The sequence below is a fragment of the Ambystoma mexicanum genome, chromosome 6q, assembly GCF_040938575.1.
Source record: "Ambystoma mexicanum isolate Mex_15411 chromosome 6q, UKY_AmexF1_1, whole genome shotgun sequence".
Lineage (NCBI taxonomy): Eukaryota > Metazoa > Chordata > Amphibia > Caudata > Ambystomatidae > Ambystoma > Ambystoma mexicanum.
Window position 1 is genome coordinate 1,190,985,186 of NC_090937.1, and position 14,173 is coordinate 1,190,999,358.

A 14,173-nucleotide genomic window follows, 5' to 3' on the forward strand; every position below is an offset into this window, starting at 1 on the left:
CTCATATGCCTGTGCTCATCTTTCCAACTTTATAGATAATGTAAGGCAACCTTCCATTTCCAGGCTAATGTAAGTCACCATTCTCTGTAACATGTACCGTCTATTGTAACCTGCACAAACCTCACCCCTGTAACTAAGATATTTCCTTGAAACAGCGCCCCAATGCCCCTGGGCTGCTAGGAGCTTTACAAATGCAAAAATAAATAAAATAAATAATTATGCCATCTTGGACCATCAAAGTCGATCCTTTACTTTCCTTGATAGTCCATGGAAGGCACGCTGATGTCACGCCCCTTTAGTACTCCCAATTGTCCTTTTGCTGCCATGGTCTGTAGGGTGCTTCTGCCTTCAATTTCACTTGCCACTGTCATCCATGTTTCCTGAAGGGCCACAATACAAAACTAATTTATATTTGCAAATAACCCATCCTCAGCAAAAAGTAGAGAAAAACCACTGGTGTTCCATGAGCATATTGTTCTTTTGTCATCGTGGCATATTTGTAAAATGGGGCTTAAATACCTTGGGAAGCCATTGCCAATAGCCCGCAATACAATCATCACCAGTATGTATTGCATCAGTACTCACCTCTTCTTGCCCACTATTCAATACTACCCTCTTCTCCTATCTGTTTGCACTGTAATCTCTTAGCCCCGTGCATGCAGCATTATCCCATGCCACTCTAGATTTCTTTTTGACTATGTGTTCAGTCATATTCTTACTAGTCGGCATATTTCCCACAGCAGCGATAACCACATTAGAAAATATCTTCCTCGTACTTGAGTATGCAGTCCAATAATCCTTCCGATCTCAACCAAATATTAGAGGCAGTCAATTTACCATCTTCTAATTGATTCACAATCTTAATATCTGCTGAGGAGATTGCGCGAAGTGGGACCACACTACGAAGAACGCACATAACCACCACTCTATTTAGTGGAGGATGTTGGTCAATACTAGAGACTGCCTTTAGTTCTAACAGTTATCCACCTCCATTTTTTACCCTTTTTACCCTTTCACTCTCCACATCCTCTGATGCAATATTGTATTTAGATTGCACATTTACCTGGATCTGAGAGGCAACATTAACCCGTTAGGTAACGCCCACCTTAGCCAACATATTAGGCTCAGTGTTTACCTTTGGTTTCACCCCCTGACCCAGATGGCTGGTCTACCTCACCCAAAAATAAACATTGCACATCTTCCAACAACCCATCCATAATACCAGCTCACAGTCTCTGTCAAATCTTATTCCTTGCTTTTCTCTCAGCCTTCCCACCTTGGGAGCCTAATGTCTCACTATCTCTATTTGGTTCGAACATGTAGGTACGTATATTGCTAATAGGCTTTGCTCCCCTTGCTTGGGGCTGACTTCAAGGCAAACCAGAATAGAGTATCGCAACAACCTTATCTGCAGCAGTGTTAGTCTGTTAACAATGTCTATCTCCCATTTCATTTGTTAGGTCCACATCCCCTTTGCATTTTTTTCCCGATTCTCTAACCTCGGGTTCCAGAAAATGTAAATAACGTTATTATCCTTAGACCTAATACACACATTGCTAACTTTCAAACTATTCCATTTACCATACATGACGGCTTGTATTATTTTGCTTCTCACTCTTTGACTTTCTTTCCCCCAACCCTTTCCCTTGCATAGTGAGTTTACTTCAGTATCAACAGTATCAGCAGTCAGGGCACCCATTTCTTTAGTTGGTAGTAGGGCCTCTACCTCAATATTTCTTCCCTGTATCCCAGGTTGGTCCCTCTTGCCCTCCACACCCCCACCCACAAGCAGTTTCTTTTTTTTTTTATTGTTGTTTTGCGCAGAAAAAAAAAACAACCTTTCAACAAATTTATTTTTTACATACATAAAAGAAAATTATGAAGACAAAAATAACATATACATATACAACTGTATGTACAAACTGGTTATCATATAAAAATCAATCATCAACAATTGAACTTAGTTCATGTGCCAACGTCACTGTCATCCTTTTTGATATTTAAAGAGTTTATAAAATTTACAACATCATATTTTACATATTTTCTGATTCCACTGCGTAATTCCAACCACAGGCGATCAGACGTTAGCACTACATCTGCATTAAAAATGACATTTTAAATAAATAACCCTAAGTGGTAGTAGAGCAACACACTCCACCAATAAGAGTTTCATTGTTTCCATCTTTTGATTACAAATTCGACAAGTTGTTTCATGTACAGATATCCTCTTCCATTTACACAATATTTCCCTTGTTGGCCATATGTTTAATCTGAACCTCATGAAATCTTCACGATGAGTAGGATTTGGGGATCGCTGTAGATATTTTTCAACCACTACTTGACGTTTTAAGGCAAATGGATTCTGGTTGAATTTTGGGATATTCATGCAGGCATCTCTCCTTTTAATCCAATCGGATTTCCATAAATTAGACTTGGCTTTATTTGGGTTTTCGATTAACAATGTTTCTGTATAACTGCTCCAGACATACATTTTCCAGCTTAATTATGCCAAGTTCTAGCAAAGTTGTCCTCGGCTAATAGTAAATGTTTAGATATGATACTGAGTAGACCATTGCTATTTTCCCTCATGACACATTTCCTGCACAGTTGGGATATTTTCCATTTGTATACCGCATAACATGAGATTAGCCCCAATTCATGTCTAATGACAGGCAAGGATTCAGACATGGCTAACATTAATGATTTTTTCCAGTATGTGCTTTCGTATTTTGACCAATAGGCATATGTTTGACATATTTTTATCTCAGAGCCGTACAAAATGGTTGGTATAAACCTTTGCTTATAATAAACCATCAGAGGATCTATTGTAAATTTACAATATTTTGCTCTTATAATTCTCATTTGTGATAGAGCTGTGTTGTGTTTTATTTGTAAATGATCCTCATATGGATTATCAGACAAATTGTTATTCACACAGATGCCCAGATATATATATGAATTTAAAGACTGCAAATTAGTGTTCTGTAACTGCCATTGATAAGATTTGTGCCCCCTTTTTATGCCAAACTGCATAACTTGCGTCTTCCTGATGTTAATAATAATGCCGTTTTTTTATAGCATAATTATCTAATGCATTCAACAGTATACGTAGTCCGACAGGTGTTTTTGATATGAGCACCATATCATCAGCATAGAGAAGGCAATTCATTGCGGTCCCATGCAATTTTGGCGGATCAGTAATCATACACCTGAAGCTAGTCCCTATGTCCAGTATAAAAAAATTAAATAGGGCAGAGGCCAACAAGCATCCCTGCTTCAATCCCCGGGTTTTTTCTATTGGCTCTGATAGCAACCCGTCATTACTAAGACGTATTTGGATAGATGTATTAGTATGAAGCTCTATGATCCATTTCAAGATGTACCAAGGGCAGGCGAGATCTATAAGCTTTTTATACAGTAATTCCCTTGGGACAAGATCAAAAGTCGACCTTAAGTCGACAAATGCTGTATATATGGGCTGCTTATGCCGTTTTCCTTGTTAGATAATAGCATTCAGGGTTATGAGGTTAACAGCAGTACCTAGTCCTGGTAGGAACCCAGTTTGAAATGGATCCCTGTAACGCAAGTTGTCTAGCCATTTATTAAATTCTCCCAAGATCATGCGAGCGAAGATCTTTCCTGGGCAATCCAAAAGTGCAATAGGTCTATAAGAGACCAGATCTGCACAATCTCCTTTTTTAAATATGGGAAGTATTATAGTTGTTTTCCAGGATGGCGGAATATTTCCAGTCACCATTACGTTCTTAAATATTAGGTGCAGTATGTCCACCCACAGTTCTGTGTTCTCTTTAAACATTTGATTATAGAGCCCATCTGGGCCTGATACCCCGGAGTTAAAGCACTTTCATGTTCTCTGTATTTGTTTCTTGGTCTTTAAAAGTGTTTCTACCCCTATTTATACATGCTCCATTTGCACACTTGTTTCCACTAAAGTGATTTACAAGATTTTAAACACGGCAAACATAGCCGTTGAGGAGATGCTAGTTGTACTATTATTCAGGGCTCCCTTAAGTGACCCCTACTCATGTTCCACCTCTTGTCGTATCACCTCTTGTACTACCTCTTGTGCCCGAGATACACTGTTCAGATTAAACAAAGGATGTGTCAGGGCTGAATCATAACAGCATCAATGTTTGCTTCCCTCAATATCAAATAGGGATCAAATGGGGGTTATGGGGGTTCGCACATGATATAGGTATAGGGGTAGGCGTGGACGTTGAAGTTGAGGTATAATCCTGCACTTCCATTTCCATTTTCATTAACTGGAGTATTACACTTTCAGCTGTGGGGTCAGTATCCGTTCTTCAACCTCTTGTCCAGCATCATTGGAGATCATAAAATGACACCCACTCCAAAACTTGATGACTTACGCTCCTCATTCAATGATTCATTTATTTTACATATCAGAGTCCCATCACTTTGAGGATGGTTTGACATCCAGTCATTTTTCGCTGCATTCTTAGGCCTAGTCTTAGTGTCCAAGTGGCCTGTTTGGGCAGGTATAATGCCCCTCTCAATTATTTGTTTCCCCAAGCACTTCAGGGATACATTGATTTCAGATACAATCTCCTTTACAGCACTTTCCTCTTCAATCACATTTAATCCTCCCAATCTAGACTAGTAGGTAGTTATTTTAGACACTTTCTTCGTTTTACCACTTTTAGCCAGAGTACAAATTGTTTTGGAGCACATGTTCTAGGATGTCACAAAAAATAGACACAAGTAACACTTGGGCTAAGACTCGGTGTAGTACCTATCCTCTCTGTCCCAATGATCATAGTTCTGTCACCAATAGTCTCACTGTCCACATACAAAATGGCTCCTTCTTGCACAAGAGTTTTAAGGGCCAGTGCTTCTGGTGCTTTAGACATATTTTCTGTGTTATCCATTAAGTCAATCAACTCCCCCAGATTTGGGGTTATGTCAGTAGCTACTCACAGTCACTGGCTCCAGGTAGTCTGCAGATACCTGCAGACAACTGTTCCCACTCTACTCTGACTTGGTTGCACTCCGTGCTCCAGCAGGTTGAAGCAATGGAAAGCGACAGCAGACACCAACAGTAAACGCAGACTCGCAGTATCAGAGAACTGCTCCAACTCTGCTCCGACTCCGACTCACATGCACAATTATATCATGGTTGTGTTTGTGTCAGAGCAAGTGAATCAGGAGCAAGAGCAAAGCACACAAGCCTATATTCTTAAAAGAGTTTATTAGCGGGTGAGCATCAGAGATTAGAGTGGCCAACTTCTTACCTGAGATCGAGCCAAGCTGCAGGCATAGGGATTGCTCGGCTTGGCGCTGCATGTGTGCCTCAGCGCGGTTTATCATCATGGTCATGATTCACTGACTCCACCCTCAGGCTTTTCCCTTGCTCACAGGCCCAGCCCTAACAGCACATCAAAAATGTCATTGGCTCTCAAAAAGCCAATCAATGTTGCTGATGTGTGCGACTGACAGTCACACTTTAGTGAACAAATGTGCCGTTTATGGAAGAAAGTATACTTAAGGGGCCACACCTCTGTTGCCCGGTCGGCCTCCTAAGTACACGCCTTAAATTAGATGCGCAAAGGGCTAGGGAGAGACTGCAAAGGAAACTTTCGTAGTGTGGGATGTGACCGGCGGCTGCGCACCATGTCACCACCACATAATCCAGCCCAGCATTACTTATATATTTTTATATTCACTTCAAATGAACGCATACAAACGGATTAGCGTTGCTGGCTTTAATGTCCACCTGCCTGCCAGCATGCCACCAATGTCTCTGTAGCCTGCCCACTCCGTGCCCAGTGCAGTAAGTCATCAAACTGCCGCACTGTAGCCAGCAAAACCAGCTGACACTGATATTTTTGGCCGGCCCTTCTAACATTCACTTATGGACCAGCATGAGTTGGCAGAAAAAAGTGGTATTCTGTTCTTTTGTAAAGAGCTTGTCCCAAAGGGTGTCGGCTGCTGTTTCTTGTTTGCTTTGACAGAATTCTCGTTAAGTGTGTTTCCTGGTCCTGCTGCAGTGACAAGGCATTCATAAGTCTCAAAACCTCCAACTGACAGAGTCTCGAAGAGTAAATACGCTGTGCATTCCCACAGGCCATATCACTCTGACCATAACAATTGATCTATTTTATTCCCGCTTCTCTGCGAATGTTGCAGCAGTAAAGTGGGAAAACGATGACCTTCTATCAAAGACTGGCTTAACAAAAAGCGATTTCTAAATTGAGTAGTAAAAATGTGTCCTGAAAGATTAATGTGCCCTAGAGAACAGTGTGTTTTCTGGGTCTAATCCAGTTTTTTATATTCTGCCGCAGCCAAGACCCAGAAAAAAAGAGGTCTGAAGTCAGCCAAGAGAAAAAGCAAAAAGTGTCCAAGGAGAAAAATGTTCATGAAATCAATGTGGAACAAAATCCAATATTCTTTCCTGGCCATCAGTTCCAACCGCTTTCATCAGAGAAAGTATAACTTATGCATGTCGGTGCGCAAACTGAGCCAAGGCTAATTTAATTAAGTGCCCTCGGAGCTCCGTCTTCGAGCACCTTCCCCTCCGCGCACGCCACGTCCAGATGCCATTCTGATATTTTATGCACAGTCTCCGGCGTACTGAGTATGAGAACATTGACCAATTACGTCATAGAATGTTTGCAACATTCCTCCGAGTGCTCTGACTTGAAAAGTGTATCATACATTAAACACAGACAGCCTTTTATTTTTTTTAAACAAACATGTCAGTTTGCTGTATAGCTGGTGGTATACAAACATTAACCAACACATCCGTTGAATGCTGTATACATACATGTTCTTTCTGGATGGCTGAAAGGTGTTGGGACATATTTACAAAAACGTTTAGTAATGGGAAAACCCTTTAGAACATCGCTTTCTAACTCGGGCCCAATTTTACGCAGTTTTTTTGGTACACGAAATAAGAGCCTTTCGCACCGAGGATCTCATTAGGTATTTGGAGAAAGTGGTAAAAATCGGCGGTATTACCATTAACACCTGTTTTCATCACTAAACCTAATTATGGATTTTGAAACCGGTTGGCAAGAAAACCATGCTGTGGCGGTACAAATTATTTTAGTATTACCATTTGCTGTAATAACACCACCCCCCAATGAAGTCCTATAGCAGGTTGGAAAGAATGGGGAGGAACACGCACATCAGGAAGTGAATTACCATTACCGCTGGCGGTAAGTTCCACCAGTGGTAATGATAATTCAGTCTGGTCGAATTATCACTGACAAACTCGAAACGAGGCACCACAGAAATGAGCAGCCATTCCACTGATGAGCGCTTTTCAAATACAACATAACATACATTACATTATTGTTTGGTGTGTCGCAACATTCTATAGCTTCAAATTGGCTTTGATGACATTCCACAATGTCATGAAGTATGCTGATATCTATTAAAAGGCATGCATGTTCCCTTTTTATCTTGTTCTTGTACAACTGAATTTACAGACAATATGAGATTTCAAGTTCAAACTATCCCTTAAAGTATTAACATAAACTCATTTTGCATTGTAAAGAGCATTAGGCGGGTACACGCTGCCATTAAGTTCCATGCTTATGTGAGTCACGCACGCCAACAGAACCAGGAGGGAGATGGAGGACCGTCCGGGAGGACCCAGAGGGCAGAGGTGGGGCTGTGGAGCATGTCTGGTGAGAAAGGATGACACGAATTCAGACTGGCACGATGAACAGTTGGTCTTCTGTGTGAGATCGAGAATGATACGGGAGCAGACATTACAAATACAGACAACAGCATGTCCTCGGAGTGAAATTAAATGTGCCCAATTAGCATGCAACATGTTCCATCCCCGCGTGGCATCAGCTAGAAGCAGTTCTAAGCCTGAGTGTAAGAAAATTAGCTGGCCATATTCTCCATCAGATTTCTGAAATATTAATATAATAAATATGGACCTATTTCTCATTTTGCTGGTTCCTGGTATGACATGTGTGCTGGGTAGAATGCTTGGGTGATTTAATTTACTCTGAAAGACTTAACACACTTTTCACAAACTGTGTAGGTTTACTCCATCAAAGACTGTGTCAAACTGCAAGTATATCAATCCTAACTGTGACTGATGAACATCTGAAAAGATACATTTTGATGCACTCAGTATCTATATTTACTGCCAGGAAGTGCAGGTGGATCCTAAGCTAGACACATTTAGGCTATGATGTGGTTCAATACTTCCTGTTTTCCTCTCTACAATCCAAAAGCCTACAAAAAAGGAGTCATGCAGAATCAGGTGATCATCGAAATAATAGATCTTCAAAGGCAACCACAGGTGTTTATAGAGAAAGGCTGAGAGGTACCACACTAAACCCAAATCACTGTAACCTCCAACTGCACCTGTGAAGCTAAGGGCACTCCCAGCTTGGGACCAAAAACACGGAAAAGCAATTCACAAAAACTGAAAAAGAAGTGCACCATGTGCAGGAAAATACACACAATGTATTTGTACAACACGGCTGGGAAGATGAGCAGAACAAGGAACTTCGACCCGCCCCTTGCGAGACCAACATGTTTTAGCCACAAACAGGACATTAACATATCTCAGTAAAAGTGTAACAAAAACATAATGTTAGCATTCTGATTGGCTGGTTGTCACCAACCACCTAAACAACTCTATACATAGTTTACAAGCTATTGGCAGTTACTATTTCATCACAAATAAAACACCACCCACACCACATGGCCAAAAACCATTGATCAGCCGAAAAAATGCACCAGTCCCATATCAGGAAAACAGTATGTTAAAGGGCTTCATTTTAATTGGACCATGCCACCTAGGACAATTGGGGCCTCAACGTCCCACAAAGGTGGACCAATACGCAACAAACCAACATGGCACATACCTCCTCTATTCATGTCCCATTCCCACCATGTGCACCTGCACACTATGTAACTCCCTATCTTGTTACATGTTGCCAGTCCTGGTACACTACATCCTAGTACCCTGCCTGCAATGAATTGGCATCTCGAACAAACGTGACCAATCCACTGCTGAACACTGCTACTGGACCATAGTTTTTGCTGATTTCTCCATATTATTCAGCGAATCTCATTTGTGGCTGTCTGAGAACCCTCACTGTGGCCTTCACAAATATTATGTATTCCTTCCCAATCTGATGAGGCAGCACTTGTTGTCTGGGTCCAGCCATTCATCCCTAGAGAACCGCTTCGCTTGCAATATAGTGGTGGCAACTACCTCACACCCCTCCCCACCTGCCCTTGAGCTCTCAGCCTGTTTGCTGGACAAGACAAAATTCAGTCAAGTGTTCTCAGCTAACAACTATGGTCTAATACACTATAATGGCAGCTTAGTGCCTCCGCCTTAGGCCTATTCAAAATGTCAGAGCTCTTGCTCATATCACCTAACATCCCTACATGCACAAGACATAATAATGCCATGTCATGTGCCTCACACTAGGTGTTCTAAAACGATCAAAAGCAAACGTGCACATGCCCATTATGTGAAAAAATATATGGTGGTGAGCTGTGTGTTTATGTGTATCCTGTGCCAGATAATGAGAGTGTTCTTTTGTTCTGTGGAGCCTCTGTCCAGCTGCAATTTAACTAAAAAATGTGGTGTCATGAGCTGGGTTGCGGGCAGGTGTGTCACACAAAACGCTGTGGCCCTCATTACGACCCTGGCGGAATTCGGAAAACGATGGCGGAAATGCAATACCGCCATCGAATAGCGCTCGGTGCGACTATGACCCGTCACCGCAAAGTACGATGCCATTAGCGACACCGTAGTGAACGCCAACGCTAACTGCACCAAGCACGCGCGCGCGCGCCATGCCAAACCGTAAACACCACCATGGCGCAACGGTACGCCAATTCCGACCCCAGCGGACATGCACCTAACGCCATCAAGCATGGCGGAATGCACCATTCCGCCATGGTGAGAAGTACGGCATCGCGAATCAACCGTAAACGGCCCCACTGACTGCCCGTACACCGCTCCCTGCCCACAAAGTACAACTCCCCGTAGGTGCAACGAAGCCACAATGCAACCAGTGAAATGCACAAGTCACCCATGCATGCCAACGAACAAATGGACCTCAAGAGGGGCCAATGGGAGCTGCAGGGCACAGATGGCACGAATACAGAAGCCATCCCAATGGACATGACCACAGTCCCCCACCAAGAAACGCACGCAAACACAGGCACCTGTGACCAGCAATATTCATAAAATCACAACATTCCACCAGTCCACCTGGCTGACCGGCATCTGTCACACAAAACCCAATCCCCCGCCCCTGAGCATGACAACATTCAAACTGTCATATTGGCAGCCCCCATCCCTGACCTCACGGGCTTCGTAGGCAAACGCGCCCAGTACAGGACCACGCAACAAAACTCCGAAGCTGGAACCCAATGCAGATCCCCTCACAATACATCGCTCCACAAATAGGAATATGCCACATCACTTGCAAAGAAGAACGCTACACGGCCCATATCAGAATAGAATTTTAATGCACATCAATATCACCAAGCCCATACAGCCATCAGGCCATGAACTCCAAAACACATTTCACCATTGTGGGCTGCATCCGCAACAAATGACCAGCCACTACTCGTGTGACGCCCTGTTCCCTCATGGTACACAGAGCCACATACACGTACGAAAAGGCAACATGGAAGCGCACAGAACCGCAGGGCCGTCCCAATGGGGAGGCACTAGTCCAGCTGAAAGGCCGAAATGTTGCTCCGAGCCACCAGTACTGCGTAAGGGCATGTGGCCCATTGGCGATCGTCCCATAAGATCGTAATGCTGCTCCACTGATTAACACGAAGCAGCAGGTGTCTGGAGTAAAATCCATCTGCAGGAGTGGCATACAGATGGCAGTGGCAAAAGGGGAGGAGATACCTGTCAACCAAAAGAAAAGAAACAGAATAGAATGGCCATCAGAACTACATTCGAACAATTCACTTCAATGATCACACTAGATCCACAGCCATATGCATGCAAGCCCACTCCAAAGGATCATCACCACCCCAAAACCACTTGCGAATCATAACTATCTATATCGAGGTGAAAACACCATCACAAACGAGTGTACCTGTGCATGCGCCTGTGAAAACAGAATCCTTCAGATGGGATTGGTAACGTGCATGGACACAAGTGTCTGAAGGCGCGTCGAGACAGGGAAGGCTCAACAAGGCCAGATAGACGATGGACCCACTATGGCAGCCCTGCATCACATAGCGCAGGGGGGGCGGACAGATCCCAAGAAGCCCTGTACATGGCAAACACTGTATCAAATCACCTGCCCATGCATCCATTCATCATTCCCTCATCCCGTAATGAAAACGCCTGAATATTTACTCACATAACATTAGAAATATCCATTGAGTCTGTGCGTTATGCAGCCTGCAAAATCCACAGTGCCCCAGCACGTAATTCCAGTCTAGTGAAGTAACATGTATTTGGGAACGTCCTGCCTTATCGTCCACTACGCAATTGCGCATCCCATACTATTCATATCAATCATAGCATTCTCGCCATGGCCCCTGTCCCAAGGACATTGAACAATAGAACGTTATATTTGCAGTCAGACCTGTGGGCATCTCCTCGCCGCTAGCTGAAAACCGAAAGCGCCGCCCTTCGAATTCCTCATTTGCAACATCACGTCGAAGAGGCATCTGTGGCCGTTTGAAAACACTAATTAATCCATCGAGTGCGGCTGTGTGTGAAAATGGCAACTGCCTTCACCCACGAATGGGACGCCCCGCCCGTCGTTGCAACTCGGTACAGTGATGAATGAGGGCCCACCGTTACTCGAGTACTACGTTCCACTGACCCTTCACAACTCTGTTCGCGACTGCACAGATAGTATGTGAAACAATGGGACCACAACAGAATGAACATATCAACCAATGTTACACGGCCATCGGGTACAAATACAAGATTGCAATAGCAAGATGCCATTCCACGAATTGCAGCGTTGTGCGCGGGACGTGCTCGGCCAAAGGGGAGAGCAGTTTGCACAGGTGGAATGAATCTCCACAGGTGGAGGCCATTCAGCCTGGAAACACATAAATTGCACAGCCAGTCTCCTCCCACAACCACACCGAAATGCTACCGGCAGGACTCGCGATGTTGGCCCTGGGGGACCTGATAGCACTGCAAGTACTCCAACTCCAAGAAGAAGACGAACACCAACTACAACCGGCCGCACGGAGGAGACGCAGGAGGAGGAGGAGGCCAAGGCAGGGCCAGCAAGGGCCGCCAGCACAGCCACTACCACCACGCAGGCAGCCCGCAATCCCACGCCTCCGAGCACATCCGTTCAACCTCACTGATGAGCAGATCCACACCCTCTACCGTCTGGACCGGGACACCATAACCGCCATTGTGGACATGACACAGGCTGACCTTGTCAGCATGATAGATAGCCCAACCGCCATCCCACCCCTACTGAAGGTGGTGTCTGTACTCCACTTCCTGGCCACAGGCACCTACCAGCACACAGTCAGACAGTTGCATGGCATTTCTCAGCCACTGTTCTCACGGACACTATTGCAAGTGCTCGATGCCCTCCTGCAGCACGCAGACGACTACATCTCTCTACCACGCTCGGAGCAGGAAATTACCAACACAAAAGTGGGATTCCATGCACTTGCCGGCATACCGGGTTGCATTGGTGCCATCGACTGCACCCATGTGGAATTGGTCGTCCCACATGCCATGGAGGCCCAGTACCGCAACCGAAAACAATTTCATTCCCTGAATGTACAAATGGTGTGTGACTCCAACAGGATCATTACACATTGTTGTGCCCCATTCCCTGGATCAACCCATGATTCTATGGTCTTGAGGAACTCTACAATACCACGCTACATGGAGCGACACGCAGGGAACAGATCCTGGCTACTCGGTGAGTCTCATTACATGCATGATAATGTGGGGTATGTGATTCGGCAATGACCTGGCAGGAAGGGGGGGGGGTGTGCGTACGTAGCAATGGCATTCCACATCATACGTTTCTCGTCCACATACAGGTGATGCTGGATATCCACTGAAGAGATGGCTCCTCACACCAGTCCGGAACCCACGGGACCAGCATGAGGAGGACTACAACCATGCCCACTCACGTACCCGTGTAGTCATTGAACAGGCATTCGGCCTACTGAAGGGTCGTTTCCGCTGCCTCAGCAGGTCTGGCGGGGCACTCCTGTACCGCCATGAGAAGGTTGAAAAGATGGTCATGGCATGTGTCATGCTCCACAACATGTGCGTACGTAGAAATGTGCCCATGCCCCCTGACGCAGAACTGCAAGCACCTGAAGATGGTCATGATGAGGGTGGGGATGTGGCAGCACCTCAGGGAGTCTGCGAGGCACCGGAGGCCCGTGACATTCGTCAGCATCTCATAGATGCATGCTTCTAGCACTCACGCCTGGTGGCTGATACATGGACACGGGACTCGTGGCACTGTGTGTGTCTGGGACATGCACAATATGGACTGTACGCCTATGATGGCCTAGTACACAAAGATCAATGTCCACACATCTCATTGGTTGATCGTGCACTTTTTATGGCATATGTGATATCATGTTGTACACCCTATCGACCCGCCACCCAAGTGAGCCCAACACACCCCCTCCACCCTCCCACCTCCCCCCCGAACACCAGTGTCCAAAGATGCTCATCGTCCGTGGGCAGTCGCTATTGCAAGCCCCCTCTGCGGGTATCAGGGGCACCCCTGCCTGTGGAGCGCAGGTTCCTCCCAGATCTACGTTGGGGGCTGCCCTGGACGGAACTTGCAACGGATGATGTCTCTGCCTGCTCACGTCCATGCATGTCCCTAAGGGTTTGCGAGAGCTCAGTGAGCACACGGCGCACTGCGGCAAGTTCACCACATACGTCTTTGGACGTCGCATGCAGTTCCCCCCTCAGGCTCTCGGTTCTTCTCTCCATTTGGACTCTCAGGCTCTCGGTGCTACTCTCCATTTGTGCCCTTAGTGTCTCTGTGCCTCTCTCCATTTGTGCCCTAAGTGTCTCAGTTGATGTTTCTATGTCTGCCTTAGTGCCCCCACATTCATCGGCATGGTCCTTGAGGAGCGTGGCCAGTTGCTGCTGTTGCACGATTAACTGGTCGAGGGACTGTTGCCTCTGCTGGGCCATGGCCATTTGCGGGGG